The 25897-nt window shown below is 38.4% G+C and overlaps 1 protein-coding gene across 1 annotated transcript in view; it reads right to left on the bottom strand.

Annotated features, from left to right (window-relative positions):
* Window positions 1–25897, bottom strand: part of LOC127634269 (arf-GAP with GTPase, ANK repeat and PH domain-containing protein 3-like) — a 217595-nt gene that overhangs the window by 121688 nt on the left and 70010 nt on the right. The window lies entirely within an intron of this gene.

The raw sequence follows: 25897 nt of genomic DNA, 5'->3' as shown, positions 1-25897 counted from the left end.
ACCAAAACATAGATTGTGTAAACTATGGCCGCAGCGTTCCAAAGGTTGACTCATTACAGAAAAGCAAACGTTTGCCCAACACACAAACATTTCCGAACGAAACTTCAAACACTTCCTCAAACACTTTCTATATAATGAAATGTATTTAATTGACGAGGCCCCATAGAAATGAGAGCGAATAAAGACCATATCGACTCCCCATCTCATTACGTTTTCATTAAAAACTACTGCGCCAACGGCAGTGCCGTCTGCGTAGCCAAATGAACGCAATCTCAGACGGATGAGAGAAAAAACACATTTTGCCCTTGCTAGATGGTGATGCTAACACAGAGCATTAGATGTGCCTTTCATTTATGCCGATTTAATTATGCAGACCATCAGAAATTATGTTTCCAAACGCTTTCTTTCTTCACCAGCTGGGCACACATTTATTAAGAAGAACCCTTTGGAAATTGGCCTGCCAGTCTAATTAAAATAGAGAAACTGATTATGGTCAGATAATTAGGGCTCTCTAGCTTTTATTTTAAACACTTATAAAATAGCAAGAGAGTGACGTCAGCAGCATGCCGATATACCTTGGCTTCTTTATTGAAATGCAGATATTGTTTTAGGACTATCACTACTGTCAATGGTGGATTAGCCAGCCCCAGAATTTATTGCACGTTGCAGAGTATAAATGTGGATCCAGGATTGGTTTGTAAACAATCATTTGTTTATACCGAGAAACATCTGGTAAGAAGAGCTGTGATACAGGAATAGCAAGACTGCTAGAAACCTTAAAATCCTCCAAATTAGCATCATTAATTTGGTAAATCTCATGAAACCTGTCAAGAACACGTGCACAAGTTACATTTCACCCCAAAATAAATAAAAGAAAAGAAATTTAATTTTGCATAAAGAAAATTAAGCTTTTTCTAAGACCATTAAGATAACTTGCTTTGAGAATTAGAATATATTCACTCACTGAACACTTTATTCGGAACACTATGGTCCTAATAAATTTCCCCACGTGGTCTTCTGACGTTGAAGCACGTTCGCCTTGAGGTTTGACGTGTTGTGCATTCTGAGATGCTATTCTGCTCACTACAATTGTACAGAGGGGTTATCTGAGTTACCGTAGACTTTCTGTCAGCTCAAACCAGTCTGACCATTCTCCATTGATGTGAACATTAACTGAAGTTCCTTTTGCATTGCACTGCTGACACACGATTGGCTGATTAGATAATCACATGAATACATAGGTGTACAGTTGTTCCTAATAAAGTATTCTGTGACTGCATATATAGTTTGTATGTATACACACACACACGCACACACACACACTAACACTCAAACACAGACGCACAGATGCACACACACACACACACACACACACACACACACACACACACACACACACACACACACACACTCTAACACACATGTAGTGTTTCCATATTTTATGGGGACTTTCCATAGACATAATAGTTTTTATACTGTACAAACTTTATATTCTATCCCCTAAACCTAACCCTACCCCTAAACCTAAACCTCACAGAAAACTTTCTGCATTTTTACATTTTCAAAAAACATAATTTAGTATGATTTATAAGCTATTTCCTCATGGGGACCGACAAAATGTCCCCACAAGGTCAAAAATTTCGGGTTTTACCATCCTTATGGGGACATTTGGTTCCCACAAAGTGATAAATACAAGCTCACACTCACACACACACACACACACACACACACACACACACACACACAGACAGACACACACTAACACTCAACACACACACACACAGACACACACTAACACTCAAACACACACACAGATGCACACACACTAACACACACACACACACACACTAACACTCAAACACACACACACACTAACACTCAAACACACCCACACAAACACTCAACACACACAGACACACACTAACACTCAAACACACACACAGACGCACACACACACTAACACACACACACATTAACGCTCACACACACACACACACTCAACACACTCAACACACACACACACACTAACACTCAAACACACACACACACTACACTAACACACAAACACACACACAAACACTAACACTCAAACACACACACACACACACACACACACACACAAACACTAACACTCAAACACACACACTAACACTCAAACACACACACACACACACACACACACACACTCACACACATATACACATATATATATATTTAAAGAATTACTATATTTTGCAAAAAGAAAATAAAGCCTTAATATATAATATGTATATATTATTTTGTGATGAAATGTACATGAGATTCACTCAATGTCAAGATCAATGTGACTATTTGTTAATCCAGTTTTATTTTAAAATATAAAACCTGTACAAATCCACAAGAGCAACATTCTAAGAGCTACAAATGCATAACCTTTAACCAAATCGTAACCATAAACGTTACATACTGCCATACTACACCACCAGGGGGCAGTCCATCTTCTCTCACAGCAGACCAGTGAACCCATTAGTTTGGTTCATAAATCAGTCCCATCATTAAAACCTTATTTTGTCTGTATAAACATTACAAACAAAGTTTTCAAGTAGCTGTCCTAATAGTTTTCAGAATTATACATTTGTTAAGCCAACCTGACACATTTAGATATTGGATATTGAAATGGTTGTTTGACGTGCAACAAACTGTTCCATAATTATACGAATAGACAGAAAAAGCTTCAACACATTGAATTCCATTCCTCTACTTTCAGTAGACATTGTAACTAGGTCTCACTACTAATGACTAATACTAATTAAGTTATGCTAGGTTATGTAATTTTCAGAGCTGCATTGCAGTCCAGGTCACCGATCCATCACCAAGCAGGGGTTTCCTGCAAAAATGTGAAACACATATATGCGTGGAGTAGCATGGTGCAGTACAGTCTTGTTATGTAAGTTAAGATGCTCCCCAAAGGGCGAGAGCCAAGAATGAATCATAGAATGTATGTAGAATCCGCTGAGATGCAGATAGACAATTAATGCCAGACTGAAGTTTAATGAGGGTCCTTAACAAGTTGTGAATGCCTCGATCCAAAAATAAAAATTATGCCAGAGATATATTTGCGTGTTTTATAATCCTCTCATATAACACATCATTGAGCTCACTTTTCATTGCTATCCAATTTTTAACTGATTATTTGTAAAAGTGTACTTCCATCCTCCCAACTTAAAAGATATTTGTTGTAGATTTAGCCATATGTTGTGATTTGTTTTTCATACTATGCACAGAAATATGTTTTATAACAACATGATATAAAAGTCAACATGTATTCTGAAAATTCCCTACACCTACTCTGCAGAATAACTCGCTTTGTAAAGCTATCATAATGATAGTTTCCAAACAAGCTTTCCAAATGCTTCGACCGCCCCTTCTGCCTCACCTTCCATCTACAGTCGATTGGCAAAACAAAAAGTCCTGCCCCAAACTAACAACATTGGTTTAGCAAGAAATTGACAGAGAGCTCAATCAAATAGAGCAATGTTGTGAAAGTGCCGCACTTTCATCAAATCAGCCAATGAATTAAACACTGATCAGCCACAAAATAAAAACCACCTGCCATCCGCAGAACTGCCCCTCACTGGATATTTTTAGTTTTTGGCATCATTCTGAATAAACTCAAGAGACTGTTGTGTGTGAAAATCCCAAGAGATCAGCAGTTACAGAAATACTCAAACCAGCCTGACTGGCACCAACAATCATACCACAGTCTAAAAATCAATTTTTTTCCCCATTCTGATTGTTGAGGTGAACATTAACTGAAGCTCCTGACCCGTATCTGAATGATTTTATGCACTGCTGCCATTGGCTGATCAGATAATCGCATGGATGACTGTTGGTGCCAGTCGAGCTGGTTTGAGTATTTCTGTAACTGCTGATATTCTGGGATTTTCACACACAACAGTCTCTAGAATTTACTCTGAATGGTGCCAAAAACAAAAAACATCCAGTGAGGGGCAGTTCTGTGGTTGGAAACGCTTTGTTGATGAGAGAACTCAACAGAGAATGGCCAGACTGGTTTGAACTGACAAAGTCTACGATAACTCAGATAACCACTCTGTACAACTGTGGTGAGAAGAATATCATCTCAGAATGCTATTCTGAGATGCAGGTTGGTGCTGTTTTGGCAGGACTAGGGGGACATACACAATATTATGCAGGTGGTTTTAATGTTGTGGCTGATCGGTGTAGTTGTTAGTGCACATTTAACTGGAATAGAAAAAAAATAAACACTTCACCTTTAGTAGCAGTTTCCAGAATTGATTTCCTGGTCACTTCCTGAATTACGTACCTCTAGCGGGGGCCCAGCAGCAGCCACATCATTGTGATATGTCCTGGGTTCCGACACCAGATTTAGCCCCACTACTGTCAGCCTGCTATTTGGGCCACGCTGATGACTATGTGTCGACTGAGTGACTAAAGTGCTGGAAACGACATTAATGGAATGGAATGACTCAGCGGAGGAGTGAACTAGCGCACTCACTAATGTGAAATCATCATGGCTCCCGTTGCGAGAATCACTATCTACCTCCTTATCGTTATTGTGGTTGCAATGAAAGGCCACATTTGGCCTTCTTTCACTTTGTTCTCTATATTATGATAAGTGGGTCTGTATTACAGTGAGATCACTAGCTCAAATCTACCTGATTCTTGACTGATATTAAAGAAAAATAAACATTAAACAGACAAATACATTCACATTACTTCAGGCAACATTGTATGACAACTAAATATTGTATATATTATAAACTAAATATGTTATATAATATATACATACAGTGTATATGTGGATGTGTGTAAATGTGTGTGTGTATGTGTGTGTGTGTGTGTGTATACTTTGCACTTTGTGCATGACACATGTCATTTTTCCAGGATTTGTTTACAGACAGATTGTTTCACAGTGCCTTGAAGCAGCATGAACCATTCCAGAAAATGTTGTCAAGCCTTTAGGCCAATTAGCTTCTAATAGTCTAATTGGAGTCAATTGAAGGTGTACCTGTGGATGTATTTAAAAGCCTACCTTCAATCGCAGTGCCTCTTTGCTTGACATCATGGGAAAATCAAAAGAAATTAGCCAAGACAATAAATTGTGGACCTCCACAAGTCTGGTTCATCCTTGGGAGAAATTTCCAAATGCCTGAATGTACCACGTTCATTTGTACAAGCAATAGTATACAAATATAAACACCTTGGGACCACGCAGCCTTCATAATGCTCAGGAAGGAGATGCATTCTGTCTCCTAGAGATGAACGTGGTTTAGAGCGAAAAGTGCAAATTAATCCCTGAACAACAGCACAGGATCTTGTGAAGATGCTGGTGGAAACAGGTAGACAAGTATCTATATCCACAGTAAAACAAGTCCTATATTAACATAACCTGAAATGCTGTTCAGCAAGGAAGAAGCCACTGCTCCAAAACAGCCAGAATACAGTTTGCAAGTGCACATGGGGACAAAGATCTAACTTTTTGGAGAAATGTCCTTTGGTCTGATGAAACAAAAATGTAACTGTTTGGCCATAACGACTATCGTTATATATCAAGGAAAAAGGGTGAGGCTTGCAAGCCGAAGAACACCATCCCAACCGTGAAGCATGGGGGTGGCAGCATCATGTTGTGGGGGTGCTTTGCTGCAGGAGGCACTTCACAAAATAGATGGCATCATGAGGAAGGAAAATGATGTGGATATATTGAAGCAGCATCTCAAGACATCAGCCACAAATGGGTCTTCCAAATGGACAATGTCCCCAAGCATACCTCCAAAGTTGTGGCAAAATGGCTTAAGAACAATAAAGTCAAGGTATTGGAGTGGCCATCACAAAACCCTGACCTTAATAAGGCACAATTGAAAAAGCTTGTGCGAGCAAAGGTGTCAACAAACTGGAGGAATGGGCCAAAATTCCATCAACTTATCGTGAGAAGCAAATAAACAATTTGAAGGCAATGCTACCAAATACAAACAAAGTGTGTGTAAACTTCTGACCCACTGGGAATGTGATGAAAGAAATAAAAGCTGAAATAAATAATTATCTCTATTATTATTCTGACATTTCACCTTAGTAGTTAACCTTACATAAATGCAATCTACAGTTTAAAGGTTTAGGTGTTGTTTAATAGGTTAAAGGCATATAGTTAGCTGGAATAAGTATATATACTCAGGAAAGTGAAAAACAATAAATAAATCGCTGCGAGGCCGATTGCCGTCAGAATTATTAATGATGTTTCATCTGTGTCTAGATTATAGCAGCTGCCTCACAAAACACCTGCTGACAAGAGCTGACGTTATTTCTTTAACAAAGAGCAGCACATCTGCAACATATGTTGTAGCGAATGACATGCAAATCTCATCAATGCTCTCTCATTGTCACCCGACACAAAGCTATTTTAGTGACACGAGTACTTTGCCCCATGAATGTCTGTGTTTATGCGAAACATTTACTTGAAAGCGGTCTCGAAGATAATTAATTTACACAGAGCTGTAATCACACAAATTATAATTCATGGTGAAATAAAGTTTAATAGCAAATGTTAATATAATTTAGGAAATTTTAAACAAGTGGATCCTGGTAAAAACTGCGCTGGTATGCAGTGGCCATTCTGGCATGCGCCCAGTCCCTCCATTGGAACATGAGCATCTACTTGAACGGCAACTTTACAAGAATAATAAAACACACCCAACAGAGAGTTCAATTAAGCCGTCATATTTCCTATATTAAGCATTGTCTCCTCTCACACGCACTGCTGCAATGGCGTCTTGCGTGCAAATTCAGAAACTCCCGCTAGATGGTGCCAGCTAACGGTGGATCCGATATTACAAAACGAATCGTAAAAAATATCGTAAAATCCGATTATCGGTCGGTTTCTAATTTTGATTGACAGCTGAATGGGCTAGTCACACCGACAATTGCTATTATCAAAGGCTATGAAGGAAAAACCTACACTCAAACTGAAGGATATGATATGTCCAGAAAAATGTCCCCGCAAAATAAGGTACAACTATAACAATAGTGTTTTTCTATGCTAAACAAATCACCTAATGCGGCGACCATGCACAAAGACTTGAGACACAGTCAAAACACATCTACTGTACCTGTATATATCTCTGTATATATGTATATATCTGTATATATCTCTATACCACAATACAATAATGTTGTCTGCGTTAACATTAGTTAACACAACATGAATGTTAATTTCTAGGAATGCACTGATGTATTGCCTACCAATATTTATAGGCCAATCATTCACCTCAAATTTCAACAATCTGAATATCGGCTATAAGCATGAAAATGCCAATATGAAAAACAGATGGCTTTATAATTAATTCGTAACATACTTTGTAAAAACTCTTTGAATTTAAATGTGCAATCCACAAACAATAATAGCCACAATATGTAGAAGGTTTGGCACTCCTAAGAGCATGAATTACTTCATTTGAATTCTTTATCGTTCTTATGCTAATTCGGAAAAACCTCCATAAACTGACATGACAGTTGTGAACGCAGCATTAGCCTATAGGCTTCATGATATGGGAAACCATACAAAACACTTTGTAACCAAAAGACTTTGACTTCTGAGACATCGTATGATATCCATTAAAGCTGGCTCTACACTAGCAGACTCAAAACAACTCGTTTTGGCCGAGGGTGTCACACATGCAGACTGTTTTGCTGAGATCTCACTCTCTTCAGTCAGAGCTATTACACACTTGCCGATAAAAATGGTGGAGGGATGACACACATAACGACTCACCGCCAATATCTCTCTTTAACAAAATAACACCTTGAGCAAAATTGCAATTGCAATAGAGTGATTTGGGGCATTTTCAGACCTGTAGCTTGCTTGATTGTACTGAAACAGGGGCTAAAATAGATACAATGTTGCATTTTCTTCATGGTTCGGTTGGCTTTCACAAGATTATATTTTAAAATGCACAAAAACTGTCAAACGTCCTTCAAGGTTATTTCTATCTGTCATTAGTTGTTACTGTATTATTTCTGCAGAATGACAGAATCACTGTGGATTTTAATCAGTGTTTGTGATGATATACATCTCAGTGTGATAAAAAAAGTTCAGTTACATTTACATATTTGGCAGACGCTTTTATCCAAAGCGACTTACAGTGCACTTATTACAGGGACAATCCCCCCGGAGCAACCTGGATTAAGGGTCTTGCTCAAGGACACAATAGTGGTGGCTGTGGGGATCGAACCAGCGACCTTCTGATTAACAGTTATGTGCTTTAGCCCACTACGCCACCACCACTCCACTAAATATAGAAAACTTGCTGTGAAGTGTTACCTATATATCTATATGTAGACGCACACATAGAGAGTGGTTATATATAAGACAACATGCTAAGGGAGGTAAGTAAAGAACAAGGCACATTGGTGATGTCGCATTTTCAGTTTGTCACCGGTAGTTGTGAAACAGAGCTTGCAGTAGTGGTCTTGGGAGCTCGTGGGTGTAAAGCTTTTTAAAATGCAGCTGCTCCACCGACTTGCATGCGTCACAATCCCTCCACTGCAGAGTAAATCATAGGTTTGAGGAGATCCGTGGGAGTTGGGGTAGAGAGAGGAATATTATCTCTCCTTTATCCCCCCATTCTTGTGGATGCACCTCACGTTTATGTACAATTAAAGGGATAGTTCACCCAAATATGAGAATGCTGTCATCATTCCCTCACGTCATTCCATACCTCACAACGAATCAAAGACCCAAAACATGGTCGGAGATGTCTGCATAGACGTTACGCTGACAGATCACTATTACTCTGAGAGTGAGAGAGAAAGAGAGAGATCTAGAGGGAGGAGAAAGCATTGGGAGCTCAGCCAGGGGAACAAGGAGGAGAGGTGCAGAGCTGAAGAGCATTAGCAGGCGAGCGTGGGCTCACAGATCGCTCCTCTGTGCTCTTAAGGAGCTGTAGGCTGCTCCACTGATCCAGTAAGAGCCCCCATAAACAAACAACACCCTGCATCCATACATGACATTACTTCAAATCAAAAGCTTCCTCTTGAAACGACAAGTGCACAATTTTTTAGAAACATCATAAATGTCAAAGTACTTTGAAGGTACTCCACGTTGTCTCTAATAGGCCAATAAGACAAAAAGTAGATCTACAACTACATCCGAGATGACATTCCAGGGCAGTTCAGGCCGAACACGTTCTTGCAGTAAAACAGCTTGACACAGCACAATGAATATGAATGCAGATGTCTCGAGATAGACATGCTTTCAAAAAGTTGATGTTCCTTTTAACCTGACTAGGCGTCAAAAACCCTACTGTGCAAGACACAATGGTTGAAAAAGTTACATAGAAAACTATTTTAAGCTATTTATAAGTTCAGTGTGAATGGCTCCTTACACTATTTTTGTGCATTAACCAGATGCAACACACCAGTCTTTCCACACTGAAAGCGAAAATTTTGTATGACGCAACAAAATCGCATCCAATCAGAACATATTTGATGTTTAATATGCATGTGGAATGAGATTTTTTTACTGTGGGTAGGACTAACAACATACGTACATATCCTATATCCACTCATTTACTATTTACTACAGTGTGAATGTAGAATAGTTCATCATATGGGGGTGTTCTTGTGCTAAATATTCTAGTCGCAGCACAGCAAATATAACAGAACACAGTTGTCTCGAAAAGTGCTTTTAAAAGTTGATGTGTTTTTCAACCTGACACAACGTCTAAAAAAATGTGGCACTCCTGCGCGAGACGCACCGTAATGGTTAAAAACATCAGTCTAGTGCATGTTTACAAATGGAAACAATTGAAAAACACACGGACACAATAGCACGTTTGGTGTGAATGGCTCCTTACAAAAAATCTGATGCTTGTCCTAACCAGACACAATGCGATACATTACACCTTCAAGTAATTTGTCCATCTACACTGAAAGTGAAATTGTTGTTTGACGCCAGACAATTTCAGCCAATCAAAACATATTTGATGCTTAATATGCATGCAGAATGGGATTTCTGGACCACTGAGACGTCACTGTGGGTGGAGCTAACAACTATGGGTTTACACATGCGCACACATGCTACGGAGTGGTGGTGGCGTAGTGGGCTAAAGCACTGAACTGGTAAGCAGAATGCTATCGGTTCGATCCCCACAGCCACCACAATTGTGTCCTTGAGCAAGGCACTTAACTCCAGGTTGCTCCGGGGGGATTGTCCCTGTAATAAGTGCACTGTAAGTCGCTTTGGATAAAAGTGACTGCCAAATGCATAAATGTAAATGTAAATGCTATGTCCAGATTTGCTTACTTAAACACACATTTCCTATTTACTACATGATAAATGCAAAATAGTTATTTATCAATTAGGAATGAGTGAGCGAAAATAAGTTAATTTAGACAGCTATAGACATTATTGCACATGGTGTATGCCACATCATGAATAACAAAAAAATTTAAAAACAAAACACTCTAAATGAGATCGAATCACTCAGATAAACACAATTTGAAAGATCTGATTGATTTCAATCCCCATACGATTTGGCTTGGATTTTATTTATTTATTTATGTACAAACTACAAACAAATAAATGGGTTTAAATTGGGTACATAAATCCGATTTATACTGCCTGTCTGAACAAAGCCTGTAGGGTCTGAATGTGGCATTTTGAACCATTCTTGAAATGGTAGTTTGGTCATTCATCTTTGGAGTTTTTAAGGTCATTGTCCTCATATAGCCCTAAGGTACAATGTGAGCTGCTTGGCTATGATGACAAGTCAGCCCTGGGGCATAAAAGTGTCTTCAATCCACAATACTATCAACCACCCTGCTTTACGGTTGGCTATGAAGTACTTTTATGGTCTGAAACATCATCAGTCACCAATTGTAACGTCTAAAACTGTGGCCAAACACTTCTACAATATGTATTTATCTACACATCAGATGTTGACAATCAAACATGTATTTTCTTTCTTTTCTTCATTATTACTTAATAATCGTTCTCAATTGGTATTTTGGAAATTATTATGAATTTTTGGACATCTATCATGGTAGTACCATGGAAATATTTAGTACTTTGAGGTTAATATTTTGTAAGTGAAAGAAAATTACCATACCATATTCAAGTATCATGGTATTTACATGGTTCTCTTAGGTATTTCAAAGAAAACTATGGAAATGCATGTCCAAAAGCCATGGTTTTACCATGGTACATATCCAAAAAAACATGGTATTAACACAGTAGATGATGGTACCATATCCAAGACACGTAGCTCTATATGTACCTTGTACATTTTGGCTAGAGGAGACAGAATTAGGCACATAACTATTAAATTAGATATTAAATTCCTTTAAAACATTCAACAGCAGTGACTGGTAAATAGCCATGTAATCGGGTACAGGCAAGAGTGTAATTTCGGCCGTGTCTCTCAAATCCTATTCCGCCCACATGTATTAACACAATGAAAATGGGAACCTCATTGTAGGCCTCAAGACAGCTTTCATACGCCACAATGTAGCTGAATCCAGCAGGCAAAGCTAATTTTACCCTTAGCAGCGTAGCAGGCCTGTACATTTCAGACCATTCGCAAGCCACAATTGATGCTATTTACCATTTTATATATAAGGCGTCTGTGATTACTCTGTTTTATTAAATAAAATACACATGATGGTACTTTATACTTTTGTTAGGCTCTAAATGTTCTTACAACACTTGAAATGTCCTGCTGCGTAAACATAATCACATTGTGTAGGCTAATTATAGTGCAGCTGTAGTGTACTCATAGCGTAATGAATGGCGCAGCAGTACGAAATAAGCCAACCTCTGGGGGTGAAGTTCTGAAATGCAGAGTCTGAAAGGAAAGTTTGCAAAATGGGCTAAATATGACAAAGCAAAGTAGTATTTGAGACAAGGTGCAGCAGTTAGCACACATGCTCCTGACCCGTAAAGCTGAAGTGCTTATGCGGCTGACCCAAGTTTGAATCCAGCCTACAAAGTGTTTTGACCCAATTCAGGCCTCAACGCTTCGGATTTTTACTGGCCCCGCCAAACTTTTCACTGGCCCCAGCAGTGGAGGAGATTATGTGTTTTTGGTCACCTGTTTAGTCATGCAACTTTTGGCCATATGTAACGTTTTCACACACGGGATCAAAGATTAAAGTTAAAGATTTGATTATTGGCTGAATGTAATAAACATATGAATCCCTGAGAGTGAAGACTTGCTACTAAATTGGTTGTGACTGTGTAATATACAGTAGGTAGATATGCCTAACGTGGATATACACGTAAAATAAGACAACCCAAACAAGACCAACTCTGACTGATATACAAGCACAAAAACTAAAATACCTGTATGGTCCAGAAATGAGACATGTAGCAGGTGTTTTATGAGGATGATATGAAGTAGACTGTTTTAAATATTCATCTTCAACCTGCAGCTGAACAGCTCTAATAATAATAGCCTAATAGCGGTCTAATGCCTCTTTTTATATGAAACACCATATTTCATGTCGAATTATAATCATCACTTAATTAAATGGATCCTTACATTTTGGATACAGAGCAGCTTGTGATTTCCAGACACGTATATGATCAGGGTTTAACAAAGCTTCATCTCTAAAGGCGAATTAATGATGGCAAGAAAGAAAGAAGGGAATACAGTGGGAATAAAACTAGAAAATAAAAGGTAACTAAAACCCTTTACGAGAGCGCATATGATAATGAGACGTGCATGGAGAGACATGGATTTTCAGTCCTATAGAAAGAAAACTGTTGATTTCTTGTTTTCCCGATGTGTGGATTACTAATTTTCACCAACATGTAAAAATGAAAAATGTGGGGATTTCGCGCACTGTGAACACGGAATGTGCGGGGATACTTAAAATGTTGCAAAACATGTTAAATCCCACTACGAAATTCATTAAGTGGGGGTTTTTCCAGCTATTTTCTAGCTGCTGCTAAGACAATTGGAAAAGAGCAAGGACAGTGCTAGGAGTGTGCGCTCGGTGTCTGCACGCTCTTATGCATGAACGCAACTGTGCCTTGGTGCGTCCAGTGTATTATACTCTCATAAATCTTTGCAAGCAAAATAGAATCACACTTGCTCATCGGTTACAATACTTTGTTTGCTCAGTGTAATTTTTGTGCTCTCTCACTTGTTGTTTTGCTTGCACTAATGCCTGATTGGGCAAGTGACAGTTCTAGCAACCTGCCGAATCCATATTGACGAGCCCTGCAATTCCCTCTCTCTCTCTCTCTCTCTCTCTCTCTCTCTCTCTCTCTCTCTCTCTCTCAATAATGTCCAGTTACTTTCAGTCACATCTGTATAAATAGGTAATATCCCCAAAATAAAATATAATACTACTAATAATATTATATAAATATTATATTAAAATTAAATAACTCAATTTAACTAATAACTGAATTAAAGCTAATTTTTCAGAACAAAACAAAACAAAACAAAACAAAATGAGCTCAGGGGCGGGTTTACCATTTCTGAGGCCGCAAACAACAAACCAGCCAGGGGCCCCACTCACTTCTTTGCAGCCTGAACTTGTTCAGAACATTCAATCTTTGTGACACCAGCGCTAACAACAGTCTAGACACAGCGCAACGACTGATTGCAGGTGTCTCGACATGCATTTTTGAGAACTGCTGTTCTTTTGAACTTGACACAGTGTCTAAAAATGTGCCGGTCCTGCTTGAGACACTGAAGAAATTGCGAGATGAGGTACAGCAGTCAAGGTTGTTCGCCCAGCCTGTGTTTACATAGAAAAACAATGTAAAAACAGAGTAAATGCACGCAAAAACAGGTTCAGTGTGAACAGCCCCTCATCCTTTTCCTTATCTGTGTGAGTGAGCATGCGTGGGCGAAACAAGTACGGAAGGCCTGTATGTTTTTTTTTTCATAAATTACAAACCCAAAGCAAAAGTCCTACTGACCCGAACCCGGCAGCTACGTGAACCGCTCTGAGACGCAGATAACAGCGTATTCGCACGTGTACCCAGAACGACATTTACCCCTCCTACTCGGGCCGGGGGCCCCCCCGACGTCCGGGGCACCACGCAATTGCATGGTTTGCATGGTGGGTAAAACCGCTACTGGCCACACCAAAGACTTCAATTAAAATGTGTTTACCAACTCAGAAAAACGATGATACAGAGCTGAAACCTGCAGATATTTCAGTGAGAGGACATGGCCGGTCTAGACAGATGTTTAGTGATCATGACTGACTTTACAGTTGACAACTAAGATTATATTACAATTATTGGTCGATCGATAAATCGCCAAAGTCGATATTGTAACTTTTTGACTATCGGCATTGGCAGATACATTTTCCTGTTTGGCCGAATAGATTTGAAAGCCGTGACAGTGCTGAGAATCACCTGTTTGCATGTGAAGGAGCCGTCTGAGGCATGTAAAGGACCAATATGTTTTTAATATTATGTGCCTTTGCGTTATAATAAAAGCCGTGCAACACAGTCTTGTTTAAACAATACCGCCGGCTCAGGAGGCACAAGCTAGTTTACCAAAGCTTAACTCAACTGTCTTGTCTAATGACAAGACATAAACTTGTACTAAAACTTGTAACATATACTGTCTGCAAATCTGTTTGTTAACCCTCCTGTTTTATTTCGGGTCTTTTTTGACCAGTTTAATTATTTAAGTTAAAAACTGTAAAAAATAAATAAATAATAAATACACTTATCTTAATCTTAAATTTGGTCAAAATGTCTTTGTTTATTCTCGACATCGATTAAATGACTGTTTACAAAATGTTTAGGCTTTTATAATATTTGTTGATGTTTATGGAACTTTTCATTGCAGGTGTGAAGCTTCTCGAGTACAAAGCATCACAAGGTCCTCTCTCTCTCTCTCTCTCTCTCTCTCTCTTAAAGAGACAATAAACATTATTGTTACTTTTACTACATCACCACAAAAGACGTGTATAAAGTGCCATTGTGATTTAATTAAATGAATACGTAGTCTGAATGTCCTGAATGCTGGGCTTACTGTATGTGTGCAGCTCTGTTCTCTGTAATGTAATACACATGATAGTGTTTTCAAAGCGGTTCTGTGCTTAAGAATACACAAATTCGCTCTCATGCTCGGAGTTAACAGATGTGCTTGAGTTTTGGTGTGCCAACATGCATCTTTAAATTCAAAATTTACATTTGTTGTTTTTTTTTTGCACATTTGCGTAATTCCAAACATGCTTGGCCACTACATTTACTACCAAAATCTAAAGAAACCCCATAACACTGGGCTTTTGTGGATAGAAGATTAAATGAGGCATTTCACTGCATTAAAAGGCCATTGTCATCTAGCTACAAACAGAAATGTAAAAAATAGTTCATTCAGTTTTCTGTCAAAATTAAGGCTTGAGGGTTTAACTGGACTGCACAGAAATATATAATAATAATAATAATAATGATAATAACAACAGGAACAAAAATAATGCTAATAATAATATCTTTTATTTTGTTTTTTGTGAGAAAATGCACTTTATTTATAAGCATACCGTCTGTAGTTACTGAAATACAATGTGCACTGTTGTTATTTCCTTCTTCCATTTATTAATGTTTGAACAATTTCTTTATATATACGGGGGATGACTAAACAGAAACCTGGAGAAGCCGCTAACTACTATCTAAAACACACAAAAATCTTTTTTTTTTTTTTAAGTTTTCAGTGAAATTGAGTAAATGTTATGCTAACTAAATATTAATTTAAATTGTAACATGTCGGCATTAGCTTACATTAGTCAATCTGTTCTATATATCACCATAGGCGATAAAAATACCCATATCAGTCGATCAATACTTACAATGAATCATATCTCCCAAAGGGGACAAGCACACCACAGACTGTTCATGTTCTTATCAGACTAGCATTACACAGTAAAGCCAGCATCTGTCTACATTAAAAACCTATTCTCTTATTCATGACTAAAGTTTCAAGAGCCACTCAATACAAATTGCATCATTATTGCACAAGTTTCCCGAAAGAAATAAAATCCATAAACAGAGCAATAAGACTGTGCAAAATAATGCATGGGACAATAAATACTATTAATATAACAAGATTAACACAACAAGAAAATCCAGTATATTGCATAATAAACCACAATATATGTACGCAACAAAAGTGGCCCATGATATTCTGGCTCTGTATACAGTATGGAGTAATTCATTGGAATAATTTGCATAACTCTCCAAAACAAGTACTATTTCAGGCATCATTCATGATCATAGCGCAACAGTACTCAAAAAGTCACACAATGAAGATCAATACTTTAGGGTTGGGAGTTATTCACACTCTAATATGAGCAACAGTAATACTTGCCTTAACTAGACGATAAAGAACATAGCAGTATTTACAGGATCATGAACACTTGGAAATGGATAGATATAGTTTCTGGCTTGTCTTGCTTCAGGAGGGACTAATGTTGGTTCAAGGATATTGTATTTATAACACTTGAGTCTCTATGTTACCTACTGAATGCCAACAATAACAGACAGTCCCATGCATTATTCAGACTGTTTGTATCTTATTACCAACTGCTTTTCCTCAGGGAGAAAGTGAGGGGGAAAAAACACTGAAAAAAAGTAGCTGTAGCCCATGGCAAGTGGTACAGGTGCTACACTTGGAAAACGTTTTTTAAGAGCTATACAGAAAACCTCCAAAGAACTAAATCTACACCTGCTTACAACCTTTTATATCTATATCAAAAAGGTTTTAAAACTGTTCTTGGCTCAGCCTAGGGACAGTGGGCGGCTTGGCCCGACCAGACTGGAGATGCTTAAGCCCAGACGGATGGTGAGAACTACAGGTAGAATACCCTGGCAACATATAATTCCACTACCATGGCAAAACCCTGTTTATATGACATATAACCATGGCAATACCACAGGTTTTGGATGCTACAATGAAGATAATACCATGGAATTTTTTATATTGGAGTGCCAAGTAAATACTATGGTACATGAATATGGTAATCCTAAAGTACCATCTGAACTACATTTTGTTTTCTCAAACACATTCATAAGTTGATATTCATGAATTTGGGGATGTTTACGTTCTATGGAGTTGGCACACTGGGTAATACCATGGTTTTTGGACACTACCAAGTTGAAAATTACACAGTATTCTTTAAAGTGCCTTAAATACCAAGCAAATATCATGGTACAGGAATATTGCAATCAGACAATACCATAATATATACAGTATCACTATAGTATTACCATATGATACCAACACTGTACCATGGTTTTGTAAGAATCTAGAGGTCTATATTCACAAGTTGATATATTTTCTGAATTTGAGGATGTTTTCGGCAATATGACCCCAAAACAGATCATTTTTTATCCAGATATTCAGAGGCAATTTCTGCAATCACTTTAATCAGCAGGGTTGAAATTGCCTTGGGATGTTGATAACACCACATCGATGTTTCTGATGTGTTCCTCTCAGCTGTATTCTTCCGCCTGGTCTAAACATCACTCATCAGGAACATCATTGCCAATTCACTTCCCCTTACACCTCAGCGTTCGTCATTGGCATGTGCGGACACACATGCACAGCAGGACCAAATGTCCATGAACAATCAAAGAGGATCATTAAACATAGTAGATATCCAACCACCACATGAGCCACACAATAAGTCAATAAGAACAATTCATCTTTCAAATCCCTCCATTCAGAAAAGAAAATAGATGGGAGAGAAAGAGGAAACTAGGGGAAGGAGATAGAGAAGAAATGAAGGATAAAAGAAAGAATGAAAGAAAGAGCTGAGTGACTCCAGCCAGGTCTCCTAAGCAACCAAATTGGCCTGGTTGCTAAGGAGGGTAGAGTCACATGGGGTAACCTCCTTGTGGTCACTTAATGTGTGGTTCTCGTTCTTTAAGTGGATGTCGCGGAGAACAGCGTGAAGCATCCACACATGCCATGTCTCCGCGGTAGCACTCTCAACAAGCCACATGATAAGATGCGCAGATTGACGGTCTCAGACGTGGAGGCAACTGAGATTCGTCCTACAGATTGAGGCGAGTTACTACGCCGCCACGAGGACTTAGAGCGCATTGAAGAAAAGGGGAGAAAAAAAAAAAAGAATGAAAGAAACAAAAACATGGACAAACAGATAGATGGGCAAACGGATGAACAGATTAAAGAAAGAATAGACAGACTGATGAAAACAAGAAGATAAGGTGATATGGAAAACAGATGAAAGAAAGAAGGGGCAACTAAAAAAGAAGGATGTACAGAAAGATTGAAGGAAAATAAAATAAAGGACAGAAAAATTAAGAACAGGATAACATAATGGAAGGAAGGATCAAGGGAGGGAGAGAGAGCATGAAAGAAAGAAAGAAAGAAAGAAAGAAAGAAAGAAGGAAGGAAGGAAGGAAAAGAATGAACAAAAGAGAGAAAGCAAGAACAGAAGGAAGGAAGGAAGGAAGGGTAAGGGAAAGAAAGAAGAGAAGGAAGGATGAGAAAGAAGTGAAGGGAAAAGAATGAAAGAGGAAAATAAAGGAAGGAAGAGTCAAAGGGAGGGAGAGAGAGAGAGACAGACAGAAAGAACGAAAGCATGAAGAACAGCAAGAAAGAAAGCAAGAAAGGACAGAAGGAAGGAAGAGTAAAGAAAAGAAAGAAGGATGAGAAAGAAGGGAAGGGAAAAAGAATGAAAGAGGAAAATAAAGGAAGGAAGAGTCAAAGGGAGGGAGAGAGCGAGAGACAGACAGACAGACAGAAAGAAAGAACGAAAGCATGAAGAACAGCCAGAAAGAAAGCAAGAAAGGACAGAAGGAAGGAAGAGTAAAGGAAAGAAAGAAGGAAAGGAAGGATGAAAAAGAAGGGAAGGGAAAAAATGAAACAGGAAAATAAGGGAAGGAAGGAAGGAAGGAAGGGGAAAGAATGAAAGAGGAAAAGGAAGGAAGGAGGGGTCAAGGGAGGGAGAGAGAGAGAGACAGACAGAATGAACGAAAGCATGAAGAACAGCAAGAAACAAGAAAGGACAGAAGGAAGGAAAGGCTGAAAGAAAGGAGAAAAGGAAGAGAGGAAATAAAGGAAAGAAGGAAGAAGGAAAGGAAGGGAGAAAGAAAGAATGAACGAAAGCATGAAGAACAGCAAGAAAGCAAGCAAGAAAAAAAGAACAGAAGAAAGAAAGGAGTTTCATATCAACCCTCATAAAGTGAGGCTACTTAAAAACCCGAGGCAGCATAAGAATCAAACATATTTCAGACTCTTCTGTCTCCTGATAATGCAGTTGGGAGTCCTTCTCTCCCCAGACTGCTGAATACTGCATTACACCACAGTCTTAATAAAGAATAATAACTCACGGTGTGCCTTGCAAACATCCAGGGGGAAGTCCTTGTCTTGCCTCTTTTGGTCTTCATTATATCAATCCGAACAAAATTACACTTTGAAGAAGCATCTACTTGCATTTTTGTGATAATAAGAACAATTTTCTTGTTTACTCGCAAGTAGTTCACAAGAAAAGTCCTGGGAATGTTTGCATACTTTGTGCCTTCTCTTGTCTTTAAGTTTTTAATACAAAAGATCAAATGACCTACTCGTTGAGGGACAGATCTTACATTGAGAGACTGACTAGATTCAAAGGCTCCATTCCCCAAACTCCCAAGCCTGCTTGTAAACAAGAAACATCTGCTACATTATTTAAAATTGCCAAGAAAAAAAGGGCAAGTACTGTATCCTAACTCCCAGGAAGGTCAAATCTTTTGAGCCTCTGACGCTATGACTTTTTTCCCTTGTTAATACAACACACCAAGAAAATAACACAGTTTCAACCAAGTGAATACTTGTACCATGTCAGGGCAAATCACGGACAGATATTCCAGCCACTATGAGCCATCCCATAGTGCTTTTCTCCACAAGAGCAGACTATATTTGGCCAACGGTGGCCAGGGAGAGAGACAGGTGTGACAGCCAACACAAAGTGAATCATTGCTCGTCTTCAGCCTGCTGCCATGTCTGTAAGAAGCGAGACAGAAATATAGAACCGATCTGGCGATGACAAAGAATCAAACACATTCGAGAGGTTGGGCTTAATAGAACACAATCTGGAGTGTGTCCTTGACGTTGCTGTACTATCTGTAACCGCAGATTGGCGGAATTCCTCCCGGATCACGTGGCATGAGACAAAATGACTATTGGCGACAAACCGTATCAAAGAAACTTCAGTGGGACTGCTTTGAGGAATGGGTCTATGATGTGACACACTTTTCTTTTTCTTTTTTTGTCCGGAACTATTAAGTTACTAAAAAACACATTCAAATGCAATTTGCCAATAACTAAATCATTTTTTACACCTTTAAGGCATTTTGATATTTTTCTGGGCCTTAAAGTGAAAAATGTGGTGTAACTGTCTGGAGGTAGTAAAAATAATAGTATTTACAAATACAAATAATCATAAAATATCAGTCTCATTAAAAGATTAAAAGTAGCGTGGAATAATATTTTATTATTATTTCTTTAAAAAAAATAAGCAGTGAAACTATTTTGTATTAAAATTGTATTAATATGTAAAATAATCAGATATTTTGACATTTTTATGAAAAGACATTTTGTTTAGGTCAAACAAAGTAACCCTTCATTGATATTTATGACTACTGGCAAAAACAGGGGTGTAGATTCGAGGGGGAAGTGGGTGAGGTAACCCCTCCCAATAATCAAAACAAGTAAGTACAACTCAAACCAGCCCATCTGAGACCAACAATCATCCATGTGATTATCTTATCAGCCAATCGTGTGTCAGAAGTGCAGTGCATAAAGTAAAAGGAGCTTCAGTTAATATTCACATCAACCATCAGAATGGGGAAAAATTTGATCTCAGTGATTTCCACCGTGGCATGATTGTTGGTGTCAGACGGGCTGGTTTGAGTATTTCTGTAACTGCTGATCTCCTGGGATTTACATGCACAAAAGTCTCTAGAATTTTCTCTGAATGTTGACAAAAAAACATCCAGTGAGGGGCAGTTCTGTGGATGGAAACGCTTTGTTGATGAAAGAGATCAACAGAGAATGGCCAGACTGGTTTGAACTTACAAAGTCTACGATAACTCAGATAACCACTCTGTACAATTGTGGTGAGAAGAATATCATCTCTGAATTCTATTCTGAGATGCAGGTTGGCACTGTTTTGGCAGCACTAATACGACAATATTAGGCAGGTGGTTTTAATGTTGTGGCTGATCGATGTATCCAGAACAATCGTAGAGGGTGGGTCATTTTTGACCGGGGACACAAAATGTGATAGTTACACCGCAAGTCATTCAATAATTTGTTTTATTGAAAATCCAATAAGCAATTTTTTTTTAAAGTTCATAAAACCAACATGGACACAAATATTACAGTTCTACGAATAGGACAATTTTTCTAAAAGATGTGTCATTTGCATAACCTCAGAGGCAAGAAAACATCAACACTCATGTTCAACAGTAGACGTTCTGCTAATTGGACGCTACTCTGAACTGATGTTCTAGTATTTTACAAACCTCCACCTGTTGAAAACCAAATGAATCTAGCTAATTTGAATGGTTTCTCTCTGTCTAATTGCTTCGCTGATGCTGCGGAGGGAGCAGGTGTTGTTTTAATGATGTGCGCATGTTCCGGCCAGTGCTGTGCTTTATTTCGCCAATCTACATTCACCTTTCATTTTCCCTTTCAGCGCTCCATGAGAAATACTAATGAGTCAAGCGCTGTGCAGCTGTCAGCACTAACTCTCAGAAAGACAGAGTGGGTTAGGGTGGAGCCAGATATCCCTGACCACAAGAAATCAATGCAAAAAAGGGTGCAATGAAATTGAAAAGCTATTAATATAAAGATGTGTCCTAAACAGGCACGGAGCGATGCAAAAGTAATAATAACATATTGTCCTAACCTGATACGACCACAATAAGCAATGAGCCACATCCTTTGTTGGTTCTTGTACAACATTTCTTAGAACCAATCAGAAGTTGCTTTGGATAAAAACAAAAAAAGTGTCCACTTACTGGCTACTTCCATGCTGGAAAGAAAAAGACAGCTCACTCCAGCCTAAGCGGTTTTGCTAAAAATTATTTTAGCAAAGCTGGTCTAAAGGGGTTTTAGCTAGTCTCCCCACCTAGCCTGACCATATCTGGTTTAAGCTGGTCTAAAGGGGTTTTAGCTAGTCTCCCCACCTAGCCTGACCTGGTTTTAAACTAGTATAGCTGGTCTTCCCAAAACCTCTCTAAAACCAGCAAACAGACCAGCTTGACAAGGCCGGGAGTATATTTAATAGCAGCACACCAGCTTAAGGTGGTTTAAGCTGTTATTTTTTTATTTAATTATTTTATTGACAGTTTACTTAATCCATTTGAGTTGGGACTACATGAACAATTTTTGTGGCATTGCTGAAACTGGACAGGGGATTTCTATTTCCCAGATGCTTTGCACGGGACACGATAGGGAGAGTAAATGTTCAAATGAAGTGTTATTTTACGCATTTTTGTACAAGATGGCTATGAAGGGGGATCCTTGTTAGTGCTTAATGTTTTGATATGTTGAGATTTAAAAGAGTTTCAGTTATGTTGCCATTTTGGGGGTTACCAATATGATGAAGAGAGGAGCTTGAGCTAATAATGAGGACAGGTAGACGTCACACATGAAATTGACCGTTCACTTCTAGGGTTGGGAACCGAGAACCAGTTCTTGTTCATAACCGGTTCCATTCTTTACAAAATACCAGAATGGGATGATCTTCTTGACTTTCGGTTCTGTTAACGGTTCCCCTGCGTTCATTTTACTCCAATGCGGCTGGAACACAGTACTGAAATACTCTGACATTGTTTCCAGCAGCGCATTTCTGCAGCAGCGCTGGATCAAAACTGGGTGAAAAACACACAAACAAATGACTCCGGTTCTGAGGAATCTACAGCATGAAACAGACAGTGCTTCCGGTATGGTCCGATTCCTGAAAGAACAATTTAGATGAGCCGGTTCTTTTGAATCTACAGCGCGAAACATACAGCGCTTCCGGTCTAGTGCGGTATCGTGTTAATCTTTCATTGGTGTGGATGTTAAAATGCAAATGAGCAACACGACAAAACTTAAACGATCCCGTTCTAATCAAGGCACAGACGCAGTGTAAATAATTGATTTATTATGCCGATTAGACAGCTTTGTTTTTAATGAGAGCTTTGTGTGGAGCAATAAAGTAATTCAGTGTGTTTTGGAGGTGTAGCCAACATAAAGAATATGATATGAATAGCATATTTCAGGAATCACCATCACTGTTATCGTGTCTGTTCTAATAAGACCCCTTTGCCACGCAGTTGGTATTAGTAGATTCAACATTTTCACGAATCGCACAAACTCCGATCGCATATCATCGTTTTTAATTTCCAAAGTGCCACCACTGAGGCCAAAAATGATCTAACGGTGATCTTACATGAACAAGATCACCATTGAAGATATAACGGGATGAATGGTCCCCTGTCTCGCCACCAGAGGTGTTACTGAACAGAGTCACTTGGTCGATTTAAATCGGCTGTTAATAAATTTGAATATTGAATATGCCATATTATTTACTGTATGTGGACTAATAATTTAAGCAGTAATTTAGCAATAATTTAATTGATTCTATACAACAGATATCAATTTAAAATCATTAGTATTTTGCCTTACCTTACCCTAATGTTACAAACATTATTACAATATAAAATACATTACAATATAATGCTTAAAATGAACTGGAGCCCAGCTGAAATCTGCTACTCTGAAGAACCACATGGTTGCTTACTTTGTGACATCATAGTAATTTAATATTTTAATCGACATTAATAATTGCGATTACAATATCAAGGGCAATAATCGACAATTATGAGTTTTGCTATAATCATGCAGCCCTAAATCAAGTTCAACCAAAGAGCTATTATTTGAGTCTATAGTACATACTCTGATAGTACATACTTCCAGAAACAAAAGTCTATTTACACTGATGACTTTTTGCAACCAATCCTTAATTTTCAACATTCACCCCATGCTAATTCCAATAATCTCTGCTAATCTTTATTTATATCTAACCTGCATTTACCCAGAAGAGAATTATACGAAGATGTGAAATTATCAGTTCCTCAATAAACGCTAATGTAATCAACAGCAAATAAAAAGAAACCAAAACCCAATTTACTTCACAGCTTCCGCTTTTAAATAAACTGCCAGCTAATTTAATCTAGCAACTGTTCACCTGAGCCAGTTTTACTCTGTCTGTGACCAAACTGCATCACGTATTCAGACTCAGACGGCTTTAGTGATCCTCAATGTCTTCATCATATGCTAATAGCATGTTGCTGCTGCAGTTTGAATGGGGGTAATCAAACTCTGGTTATCAGGGGTATAATAGCAGCTAGGGGTGGCATTTGTCAGCTAATGCAGTGGTTGTCCAGAGCCACAGTCGCTCAGAGGATAATGGCAGGTCATGGAGCTTATAGATGTCAGTGGAAAAGACATTCCACTCCCACACCGCACCATCAGAGGTAATTGAGAAGAACTGAATAAAGGTCTGATTTCTTACTAAATAACACATTTTTTGAGTTGGCTTCTATAAAAAGCTACAAACGAAGAGATTTGACTTAAGATCTAGCTGAATAGAATAAATAACATATATATATATATATATATATATATATATATATATATATATATATATATATATACACTGACTGGCCAAAACAAAAGTCACTGTTTGGATTTAAATAAGCAGATACTTCAAAGAGTCTATGATTGGATCATTATTGCAGTGATTAATATGTTTCAGCCGGCAACAATTCTTTTAACCCTCACTGATGCAGTGTGTAGCTTCTCATTTCTTACCCATGTCTGAAGACATATTCTGTGGTCGTGGAAATGATGTTACTGTGTTCAGAAGAGGCAAATTTTTGGCCTTCATCAAGCAAAGAAAACAACTCAAGGAGATTGCTGAAATCACTGGAATTGGGTAAAGAACTGCCCAATGCATTATTAAAACCTGGAAGGATAGTCGTGAACCGTCAGCTTTCCAGAAGCAATGTAAAACAAAAATCGACAGTAGGCCATGCTTAATAGTGAAAGGATGATTATTTCCACATGCAAAATGCAACGAGCACTTACAGGATTGGGACTAAACAGCTGTGTGGCCACAAGAAAGTCACTTGTTAGTGAGGCTGATCGGGAAAAAAAACATCAATTTGCTAGGGAGCATAGAGATTGGACTGTGGAGCAATGGAAAAAGGTCATGTGGTCTGATGAGTCCAGATTTACTCTATTCCAAAGCGATGGGTGCGTCAGAGTAAGGGAAGTGCATGAAGCGATGCACTCGTCATGTATAGTGCCCACTGTACAAGCATCTGGAGGCAGTGTTATGATCTGGGGTTGCTTTAATTGGTCAGATCTAGGCTCAGTAACATTATGCGGCAATAAAATGAAGTCAGCTGACAACCTGAATGTACTGAATGACCAGGTTAATCTTTGAATGGATTTTATCTTCCCTGACAGCACGGACATATTCCATGATGACAATGCAAAGGTTGAATGTTTCAGGGAGCATGAGGACTCATTTTCACACATGAATTATTCACTACAGAGTCCTAACCTTAACCCCATTGAAAGTCTTTGGGATGTGCTGGAGAAGACTTTACGGAGTGGTTTCACTCACCCATAATCAATACAAGATCTCAGCCAAAAAGACTGCACAAGGTTGTCGAAACAATGTCACGACGAATGCGTGCCGTAATCAAAATTATAGGCAGTCCAACAAAAGTATGTGACTCATTTTTGACCAGGCAGTGTATATGCATATGTGTGTGTGTGTGTGTATATATATATATATATATATATATATATATATATATATATATATATACATATATATATGTATA

This window comes from Xyrauchen texanus, chromosome 41 (assembly GCF_025860055.1).
Source record: "Xyrauchen texanus isolate HMW12.3.18 chromosome 41, RBS_HiC_50CHRs, whole genome shotgun sequence".
Taxonomy (NCBI): domain Eukaryota; kingdom Metazoa; phylum Chordata; class Actinopteri; order Cypriniformes; family Catostomidae; genus Xyrauchen; species Xyrauchen texanus.
The sequence above is the reverse complement of the archived record's forward strand: the minus strand, read 5'-3'. Positions and strand labels throughout refer to the sequence as shown.